The sequence below is a fragment of the Crocodylus siamensis genome, chromosome 4, assembly GCF_052110815.1.
Source record: "Crocodylus siamensis isolate JL-2025a chromosome 4, ASM5211081v1, whole genome shotgun sequence".
Classification (NCBI taxonomy): domain Eukaryota; kingdom Metazoa; phylum Chordata; order Crocodylia; family Crocodylidae; genus Crocodylus; species Crocodylus siamensis.
Window position 1 is genome coordinate 218,227,359 of NC_143398.1, and position 11,256 is coordinate 218,238,614.

The window sequence follows — 11,256 nt, forward strand, 5'->3', positions numbered from 1 at the left end:
TGCCAGGGTTCTGCAATGACCTCCCCCAGCTCCATCAGCACTCTCGGGTGAAGTCCATCTGGTCCTGCTGACTTATAAATGTCTAGCTTTTCTAGTTAGTTTTTCACAAGCTCAGCATCCACAGTGGGAAGGCTATCATTCCACCATGGCCCCTGTGATCTTTATCTCACCTGTCTTTCCCCTTGGTCCTGAAGCAAAGTGGGCATTCAGGAGTTAATTTTTTTTCTTGAATGTCCATTACCAGCTGTCCTGAGTTGTTAAGCAGGGGCCCCACGCTAACATTTGTTTTCTATGTGCTCCCTACATACCTAAAGAAGGACTTCTTATTGTCCTTGACTCCCTTGGCTAACTTAAACTCATTAGCCATCTTAGCTTTCCTAATTCTTAGTGTTCCTCCATGAGAGCCTGCGCACAAGCCAGACCCTCCTGAAACAGGGATAAGAGCTGCTCATGTTTTATGTACTTTGCTTGCCAATCCCCCTTGCCAAGTTTTGAAGTAGCAGCAGGCCATCAGCTTATCTTCCTGCTTTTGGCCACTTTCCAACTCAGCCATGATTAGCCGCCTTATTTCTTTGGCATTTTCTCCCTCAGCAGTCAGCAGGCATTTCAATTCTTTGCTCTTACTTCCCATCTGTATCTGCTGGTTCAAAGACATGCCTTCAGCCTCTGCTTGTTCATGGCTTCTCTGTTCCACCTCTAGCTCCCACTGTAGGTGATCTGCATACTCACATGCCTCCTCTATGATGAACCATGTTGCTAACAGTTCACTCTCCAACTTCTCGGAACAATCAGCCACCAGCGTGGTGGCGCTCCCAGTTCTCAGGGATTCCAACTCCAGCATGGGCAGACAGCCTCTGCAGTGCTCGCTGCCCTTCAGTAATCTGCCAGAATATCTACACAATCTTTCAACAGTGTCCCAGATTATTTGAAAGTGTGTACACAGCCTATTTTAACTACTGCAAATAGAATGAATTAGACAGGAATAATGGGTATGTCAGCAATGTCAAGGAAAAAGAGGAAGTAAAAGTTGCCACAATAATCAAGCCAGTAGATTGTGAGAACCTAACTGACAGGTCAACTTTCACAAACCATGTGGCCCTGGATGACAGGATGATATTGGAAGCAGAGGCAGAAATAGGAGGAGTTGAAGGAGAATCATCAGGAGCTCAGTTTGGGCCATGTTAAGTTTTTGTTGCTGGGGAGACATTCAAGAGGAAAAGTCATAAAGGGAAGCAAAGATGAGGGGTTGGATGAATAAGTCACAAGGAAAAGTCATGAATCATAGAAATAAATCCAACAGCTGAAGCAGTATGAGTGGATGAGATTGCTCAAAGGACCAGCAAGACATGGAGGGAAAGAGAGTATCCCCTCACTGGAAAAACAGACACTAGAGGAGAACCAGAAATGACATATTCAGTTAATACAAGATTGATTTGTTTTTAAATCAACACTGCTAAAAGCAGACCAAGATTTAATCAAAAAAAATCATTTGAATCCTGGGGTGGGCACTTTCACACAACTGAAAAGCATAGAAGCACAATGGCAAGGAACCAAGAAAGAGCTAGAAGATAAGAATTACCTTCCCACTTAACAGTAATTTACCAACCATTACTTTTTTCTACACCTCCTAATGATGCAGTATTGGCATATTATGCAAACTATCATCTGTATACTTTTCACTTTTTGTTACTTGAATATACACATCTGAAGGGTGACTTTACCCTGGGGTAAAGTGACTTGCACTGAGTAAGGCTATGTGTCATGCACCTGCTTCATTTCTGTAGGAGAGTCAAATCAATTGGGGAGCAGGAGCAGAGGGAGCAGGAGTCCGTAGCCCTCTTAGCTCACCCAACAGGGAGCTGCGCTCTGGAACCGCATGCGGGCAGTGCGCACAAACAGGCGGGCTCTGTAAGGGCACACCAGCGTTCATGTAAGGCGGGCACGAGGTAGCTGCCCAGAGCAGCACCTCCAGTGAGCAAAAGCAGTAGGCGCAGCTCTGCAGACATAGTGCAGACGTGGAGCACAGCTGCCAGGGGCCCTGCCCAGGCGCTGCTGCCTGCCATGGGCTCTTCTGAGGCCTCCACCCAGAGGGAGCTCATGGCGGGGTCGGTGGCCCCTTGCTCCCCTGTCTGTGGTGGGGTTCAGTGGGGTCCGGGGGCGGCCTGGTGGTCCCTTTACCTGTCCCCCCTGTGCATGACTTAGGGCCCTGGCGGAGCAGGTGAGGGAGCTCCAGGCTGAGGTGAGTAGGCTGGCGGGGATCAGGGATTCAGAGGATGAAATTGATGCCTATTTCTGTTCTCTGCAGGCCTGATCGCCCACTGTACAGCCCCCACAGGAGACGCATCCAATGCAGGAGTGGCAGAAGGTGTCCAAATCCAGAGCTGCTAGACCTAGAGTGGTGGAAGCTCCCCAGGTTCACCTGGGGAACAGGTTCAATGCCCTGGCAGCTGTGATGGAGAAAGACAAAGAAATTGGCTCCAGCGGGGATGATGCCACTTTCCACGTGACAAAGAAGGGGCAGAGAGTGAATACCAGCAGGAAGAAATGCTGGGTCCTCATCATCGGAAACTCCATCCTACGAGGACTGGAAGGTCCCATCTGCTAGCCTGACCCCATGACATGAGAGGTCTGCTTTATGCCTGGGGCTTAGATACATCATGGAGAGGATCCCGGCCTACATCTGACCTGCAGACCAGTACCCCATGGTTGTAATCCATGTGGGGACGAATGACGCAGCCAAGGGCAACCCTGATCGCATTATGAAAGATTTCAAGGCTCTAGGGGAAAAGCTTAAGAAGACAGGGGTGTGGGTGGTATTCTCCTCTCTTCTTCCGGTGAGTAGGCGGGGACGGCAATACAGGGCCTGCATTGGCGAGGTCAACCGGCACTTACGCAGTTGGTGCCGCCAGGCAGGCCTTGGGTTCCTAGCAAATGACCCATGCTTTCAGGCGGGGGGCTTGCTGGGGTGGGATGGGATTCACCTCTCTCCTAAAGGCAAGCATGTCTTCCCTTCCAGGTTGGCTGATCTCATACAGCAAGCTTTAAACTAGCCTCACTGCGGGAGGAGGGCACAGGAAGATGAGGAGACACAGCCTGAGCAGGACAGGCGACAAATGCAAGGAGTGCCCAGGTAAGAAACAGGGGTCCGGACAGTCTCCCAAATCGGGGGGTGCCACACGCAGCTAAGCAAGGCCTTAAATGCCTATATACCAGTGCTCATAGTATGGGGAATAAACAGGAGGAACTTGCCCTCAGAATAGCCAGTTCAGACCCAGACATAATGGTGGGATTCATCCCATGACTGGGCAGTTAGCATTAGGGGCTATAGGCTTTACAGGCGGGATAGAGAAGAAAGGAAAGGTGGGGGTGTGGCGCTCTATGTCAAGGAGCAAAACACATCCTCTGCCAGCAGAATGGGGTCAGAGGAGGGGCAAGTGGAAGTGCTCTGGGTCAAGATACAAGGGGGCCCTGGGGAGAGGGATCTAATGGTGGGGGTCTACTACAGACCTCCCAACCAAGGGGAGGAGCTGGACTGGGAATTTTCAGGCCAGCTTGCAGACGCACTTAAGGCAAAGGATGTAGTTGTCATGGGTGATTTAAATTACCCAGACATCTGCTGGGAGGAACAGTCATCCAGGTCAGATCGTTCCAGGAGGTTCCTGGCCGAGATACAGGACCTCCACTAAATTCAGGAGGTGCACAGTCCCACCAGAGGAAATGCCCTGTTGGACCTGGTCCTGGCCACAGGTGACAACCTGGTAAGGGGCCTCCAGGTTCTTGAACACCTGGGTGATAGCGATCATCGCTTGCTGGAATTCACCATCCAGCGCAGGGTGTCAAGGGCCTGCAGCAAGGTGGTTGCCCTAGACTTCAAGAGGGCCAACTTCAATGAGTTGAGATTAGTGGGAGAGGCGCTGGGGTTCTTGAGGACAGGGGAACTCGGTGTCCAAGATGAGTGGTCGTTCCTTAAGGAGACGATACTCAGAGCCCAAGAGGAGACCATCCCAACAAGAAGCAAGGAGTGCCCGAAAACCCCCCTGGCTCAGGCAATCCTGAACACCCTTGATGAGGCAGGTGGGCTTTCCAGCACTCCTGCCCCTTGGCTCACCAAGGGTGTTCAGGAATGCCTGATTGCCAAAAAGATGACGTACAACCGGTGGAAGGGGAGGTGCTATCTCCTCTGCTCGGGCCTGTACGGGGACTGTCAGGAAAGCTAAGGCAGACACAGAGCTAGGACTAGCATCCAAAATTGAAGATAATAAAAAGTTCTTTTTCAAATATGTAGAGAGGATGAAGAAAGCACCGGGAAATGTGGGGCCCCTGCAAGATTCTCTGGGCAATCTGGTGGTTGCGCCATAGGAGAAAGCAGACATCTTTAACCAATTCTTCACCTCCGTTTTCTTGTGCAGGGACTGGGACTTCCCCAGCGTGATGCAAGACGGACTTGAGGGGAATGCCTCCAGACCTCAGGTTGGGGAGGACCGGGTTAGAGAGCTTCTGGAGGGGCTGGACATGTTCAAATCAGCGGGTCCAGATGCTCTCCACCCCAGGGTGTTGAGGTAGCTAGCAGGGGTTATTGCAAGGCCTTTGGCATGGCTTTACGAGTGCTCATGGTGCCTGGCCCAGGTGCCAGATGATTGGAAGATAGCCAATGTGGTCCTCATCTTTAGTAAAGGGAGGAGAGAGGACCCAGGCAACTATAGGTCCATCAGTCTTACCTCAATCCTAGGGAAACTCTTTGACAAGATCATCAAGGAACACATCTGCGATGGGCCGGCTTCAGGGATGATACTCAAGGGCAACCAGCATGGTTTCATTAGGAGCAGATCATGTCAGACCAATCTGATTGCCTTTTATGATCAGGTCACAAAAGCATTGGATGCAGGTATTGCCGTGGATGTAGTCTTTCTGGACTTCAGCAAGGCCTTTGACACCGTCTCCCACCCCATTCTCATTAAAAAACTAGGCGACTGTGACATTGATGCCTACACCGTCAGATGGATTGCAGATTGACTGAAGGGTCATACTCCGAGGGTGGTAGTGGATGGGTCATATTCAACCTGGGGAGAAGTGGGCAACGGAGTCCCCCAGGGCTCGGTCCTTGGCCCCGCGCTGTTCAATCTCTTTATCAGCAATTTGGACAATGGGGTGAAAAGCAACCTGTTTAAATTCGCTGATGATACCAAAATTTGGGATGAGGTGAGCACGCTAGTAGGGAGGGAAAGATTGCAGCAAGACCTGGATACGTTACAGGGGTGGGCTAATAAGAACAGGATGCGTTTCAATACTGACAAGTGCAGGGTGCCGCATTTGGGCAGTAGTAACCAGCTACACACTTATAAAATGGGAAACTCCCTTCTTGAGAGCATGGAGGCAGAAAGGAATCTTAAAGATGAACATGGGCCAACAAAACGAGGTCATGGTTGGCAGGGATAACCGGACCTTGTCGTGCATTCACAGGTGCATCTCTAGCAGGGACAAGGAGGTGATCCTTCCCCTCTATGTGACACTGGTCAGGCCACAGTTGAAGTACTGTGTCCAGTTGTGTGCACCCCACTTCAGAAGTGATGTGGACAACTTTGAGAGGGTCCAGAGGAGGGCCACCCACGTGATCTGGGGACAACAGGGCAGACCCTACAATGAGAGACTGCAGGACCTGAACCTGTTCAGCTTTCACAAGAGAAGGCTGAGGGGGGACCTGGTGACTGTCTAGAAACTCACTAGGGGGGACCAGAAGGGTTTGGGAGATACCTTGTTTCCCTTAATGCCTCCTGGCATAACAAGGAATAATGGCCACAAGTTTTTCGAGAGTAGGTTTAAATTAGACATCCCTAAGAACTACTTCACAGTTAGGGCAGCTAAGATCTAAGATCTAAGATCCAAGGGAAGTGGTGCTGGCTCCTACCCTGGGGGTCTTTAAGAAGAGGCTTGATGCCTACCTGGCTGCATCAAGCATTTGAGCCCAGTTTTTTCTCCTGCCCAGGCAGGGGGTCGGACTTGAAGATCTACAAGGTCCCTTCCGACCCTACTTCTATGATTCTATGATTCTATGAATTTATTTTGTGTTGGGTGCCCTAGTAAAAGTTAAAACTTAACTTCAGTGAGTAGATAAGTGAATGTCTGGTAGGATGAAGTTATACAGTAAACTTAGGCCACAGTAATGGCACTTAAAATATTAGCATCCTCACATAAAAGCGCATTAACTCATGCTAAGCACTCTTTGAGCATCTTAGTTACACCATGTCTGGTAAAGGTTAATTCTGGATCGTGCTACCTAGCTCATGTTAGGGTAGCTTCAGGTTGCTCCATGAAAATAAAACAAGACATTTGCTGTCCTTCAGCATGCCAGGATGCATTGCTTCCATTCCCCCCTTCCCCCCACCCCTCCACACACACACAGGGATAGAGTCTAGGTGTCCTGGTTTCTAGCCACACCCCTGCTCACCAGCCCTCTAGTGGCAAGTCAAAGCTGTGCAAGCAAGAAATGCTATTAACCTGTAACACGAGGATGTTTACAGCACATTTGAACTTCCACACTGCTTAGTGTTCCGCAGATTTAGTATGGTCTAAGTATAATGTATAACTTCACCCTTAGTCTGAAGTCAAATATGTCACCTAAGGAACAATCTTGCCCTACCTTAACTGTAAGGATATCAGCCTTAAAATGACTTATTCAAATAAAGTTGTATTAAACACTATCCAATTTGCCTTTCTCTTTAGAGTTTATTTGTGAATTTGGTTTCTTTTTATAAGATGGTTTTGTCTTTTTTTACTGCTTAGAGCTGATGAGCATATCCAACTTTTGATTAAACAAATCAAGAAAAGCTGAAACTATTCAGCAATAACAGTAGCCAGGAATTGGTCAATAGCAACTAGGGATCTTTTGACTGTTATTTAAAGTATTTTTAGCACACAGAAAAGTGTCCTGAGCATATGATATGAAAACATATACAAAGCAATATATCATTTCTGTGTCCTTCACTCTATCATAATCAAGTTAGATTTGTTTTGCTTCTATTTCAGGTGGAAAGTAGCTCCAGGGATCAAGACTATAAAATTTGAGTGTCCATCAAAACAAAACTTGGTTCTGTGATGCTGTTTCTGGCAATGACATCACTGACTTCAATGGAAGGCAAAGAGATTTGGAGCCATAAAGGAGGAGTGAGGGATCCCTTGACAGTGAATGAATTGCCACACATCAGTGCTACTGAAAGAGCATCTGACTAAATGAACAGAGAGATATAGCATCCCTATATCCCTTACACACTAAGTTTCATTTTATTATTTTCAGCTACTTAATATGATTCACTCTTTTTAGTTTCCCCTATATTCATCTGCTGTAGTATTGTACAGACTAGCACATAGGTTTTCAAATGACAGAGAACAAAATGTTAATATTTTTGCTAATTTGGACCAAAAAAAAGTTACATAAAAAAGTATAACATGATAGTGGAGTATAAGTATCATTGGAATATAAGACTGAAATAGATCTCCTGGGCCACTAAGCCCAGTCTGCTACTATTACAGGCGAGTGTGTCATAGAATCTCTTTCACAAATAAGCCAAGATTTACATGCAGGGATTTTGTCCTCCACTACTGAAAAACTGTTCCAGTACATCAATGTTCCTTCCCTCCTTTCTCTCCCTAGTTTTCATTCCCTAATGCACTTATATGTAGTCATATCCCCCTTAGCATTTGCTTTCCTAGGGTAAACAAGTTAAGTCCTTTCAGTCTTCTCTCATAAAACAAGCTCTCAGTTTCCCTGATCATCCCTTTAGCCTCCCTCTGTGCCTGTTCAGTGAAGATGAATTCAAACTGGAACATAGATGGGCAGAACTACACTCAGTACTCTAGATGAGGTCACAGCATAGCCTTTTACAGTGCTTAATTAATTAATGTTTTCCTTTTTCTAACAGTAATAATTGTTATTAGTCCCTAAATGCATGTCATTGCATTCCTTCCTCTTGAGTTTCATTCTATTTCTTTTGCTCCAGTTCTCTCTTGCTCCATGATATCCCAACCCTCCTCTTTCAGGTGATGTGTCTGTCCACTATTGTTGAATTAGGTCACATCTACATGAGACGCATTAATAAGCATTAGACTAATTTGCTGCACAGTACAGGCATACATCTACATGTATGTACCCTTACTATGCAGTAAAAATGCCTAATCATGACTAAATTTGAGACCTGCAAGTGCAGGTATCAAAGTTAGCCACAATTAGCTAATGCATAGTCAAACACATGTAGACATGACACAGCACTAACTTCAGGTCTACCCAGCCACTAGGATGCCAGCCTGAGCCCAGCTCCAGGTCTCCTGGCTGGCCACCTCTCCTGGTCCAGGGCTGGGCTGCTCTCCTATAAAAGCTCGCGGGCATTTTGTCACCATCATAGCTCAGGGTCCTGAATCAGGAATGCAGATGCGCCCAGGGCACCAGGAGGATAAGCAGCAGGGTGTAGTGGCTTGGGCACCCCTCAGCCTGCACAAACAGCTCATGCACTGTCCAGGGTACATGCAACAGGAGCATGCTCAGGATGCAGCAGCAGTGCAGGGGATGGCCAGCCCTGGAGTGCCTCCCCAGAGAGGCCCCCAGCTGGGAGGGTGGGGGCACAGCCAGCTCTTCTCCTCAGCTGTCCTGCAGCCTCACGTGCCCTGAGCTCAAGCGCTCTGGGCTGGGTGGCAGCACAGCAGAGTGCTTAGCCTGCAGGGGCAGAGAGCAGGAGTGGGATCTGGAGCCACAGCAGCAGGTGCTGCCAACAGCCTGGCCTGTCCCACTCTGTGAAGGGGGCAGGGGAAGTAGGCTTCCTGCAGCCAGCACCCAGAAGCCCACCAGTGCTAAGGGAGCAAGCAGGGACCGGGAGCTTGCCTGGCAGCTGTCTGGGCCCAGGTGTGCCCAGCCTACTTACCATGGTCTGTGGGCACCTATGTATGGCTGACCCCTGATCTGAGGCTGGGCAGCATGTGGCCCCTGGTGCAGAGCATCTTGTCTCTAAAATGTTACCAAAACTCATAAAGGGCTTCTGTCTCTTGCTTCTGAAGGTCCAACTAGCTTCAGGCATCAAGGACAACAAAAAGTCCTTTTTCAGATATGTGGGGAGCCGGAGGAAAAGCAAGGGCATCGTTGGACCCCTGCTAAACCAGATGGGGCAACTGGCAACTGACGCCCAGGAAAAAGCCAACCTATTAAATAGGTACTTTGCGTCAGTCTTTCATCAGTCACATGGGATGCCCATGCCTGCTATGGGACAGGGAAATCTGGGTGAGGGGGATCCCCTACCCTCCATCAATGCTGACCTCGTGAAGGAACACCTTGAGAAGCTGGATACCTTTAAGTCAGCCGGCCCTGACAATCTGCACCCCAAGGTACTCAAGGAGCTGGCGAGCATCATAGTCCAGCCCCTGACACGGATCTTTGAAAACTCCTGGTGCTCTAGTGTAGTGCCCGAAGACTGGAAGAAGGCCAATGTGGTGCCGATCTTCAAGAAAGGGAGGAGAGTGGATCCGGCTAACTACAGGCCCATTAGCCTGACTTCTATCCTGGGGAAGATCTTAGAAAAGTTTATTAAGGAGGCCATCCTTGAGGGACTGGCCCAGGCTAACATCCTAAGGGATAGTCAGCACGGGTTTGTTGCGGGTAGGTCTTGTTTGACCAATCTCATTTCCTTCTATGACCAGGTGACCTATCATCTGGACAAGGGAGAAGAGATTGATGTCATATATCTTGACTTCAAAAAAGCTTTTGATCTGGTATCCCATGATCACCTCTTGGCCAAACTGGCCAGTTGTGGGCTTGGCTCCACCACGATCTGCTGGCTGGGAAATTGGCTCCGTGGTCGGACCCAGAGGGTTGTAATTGATGGCAGTCACTCATTGTGGTGCCCTGTGACCAGTGGGGTCCCTCAAGGCTCCGTCCTGGGACCCATACTGTTCAACATCTTCATTAACGATGTGGACATTGGAGTCAGGAGTGGACTGGCCAAGTTCGCCGATGACACCAAACTTTGGGACAAAGCATCCATGCCAGAAGATAGGCGGGTGATCCAGGCTGACCTGGACAAGCTCAGCAAATGGGCAGACGAGAACCTCATGGTGTTTAACACTGAAAAATGCAAGGTTCTCCACCTTGGGAGGAAAAACCTGCAGCACCCTTATAGGCTCGGCCGTGCTACGTTGGTTAGCACTACAGAAGAAAGAGACTTGGGGGTCATCATTGACCACAAGATGAACATGAGCCTGCAATGCGATGCTGCGGCTAATAAAGCGACCAAAATGCTGGCTTGCATCCATAGATGCTTCTCGAGCAAATCCCGGGACGTCATTCTCCCCTTGTACTCGGCCTTGGTGAGGCCGCAGCTGGAGTACTGCACCCAGTTTTGGGCTCCACAATTCAAAAAGGATGTGGAGAAGCTTGAGAGAGTCCAGAGGAGAGCCACGCGCATGATCAGAGGTCAGGAAAACAGATTTTACGATGACAGGCTAAGAGACATGGGACTCTTTAGCCTGGAAAAGTGTAGGCTCAGGGGTGATCTGATGGCCACCTATAAGTTTATCAAGGGTGACCACCAGGATCTGGGGGAACGTTTGTTCACCAGAGCGCCCCAAGGGATGACGAGGTCGAACAGTCACAAACTCCTGCAAGACCGTTTTAGGCTGGACATAAGGAAGAATTTCTTTCCTGTCCGAGACCCCAAGGTCTGGAACAGTCTGCCAGCGGAGGTGGTTCAAGCACCTACATTGAACACCTTCAAGAGTAAATTGGATGCTTATCTTGCTGGGATCCTATGACCCCAGCTGACTTCCTGCCCTTTGGGCAGGGGGCTGGACTCGATGATCTCCCGAGGTCCCTTCCAGCCCTAATGTCTATGAAATCTATGAAACATCTGGATGTGTGGGAGAGCCCATCAGCCCTAGTGAGTATGCAGACCACTGCACGCACCACGTAAGACATCTGGATACACCAGCCATGCCAGTGGTGTGCCATGGACTAGACCCTCCTGGGCCAGCAGCTGGTGGTGGTGGTGGAGGAGTGGAAGGCATGGGAACAGACCTGGTGGGTGGAGGTTATTGCTCAGAAGGAGGTGCAGGACCAGGCACAGCAGGACCACTGGGCACAAATGGAGGCCCTGGAGCAGGAGCACCTTGAGCTGCAGGATGGAGACACCAACTGCCAGACCCTGGACACCCTACTGGGCCTGGCAGCCACATCCATGCCTCCCACTGCCTGGCCCCTGTCCATGGCCCCACAGCCCCCCC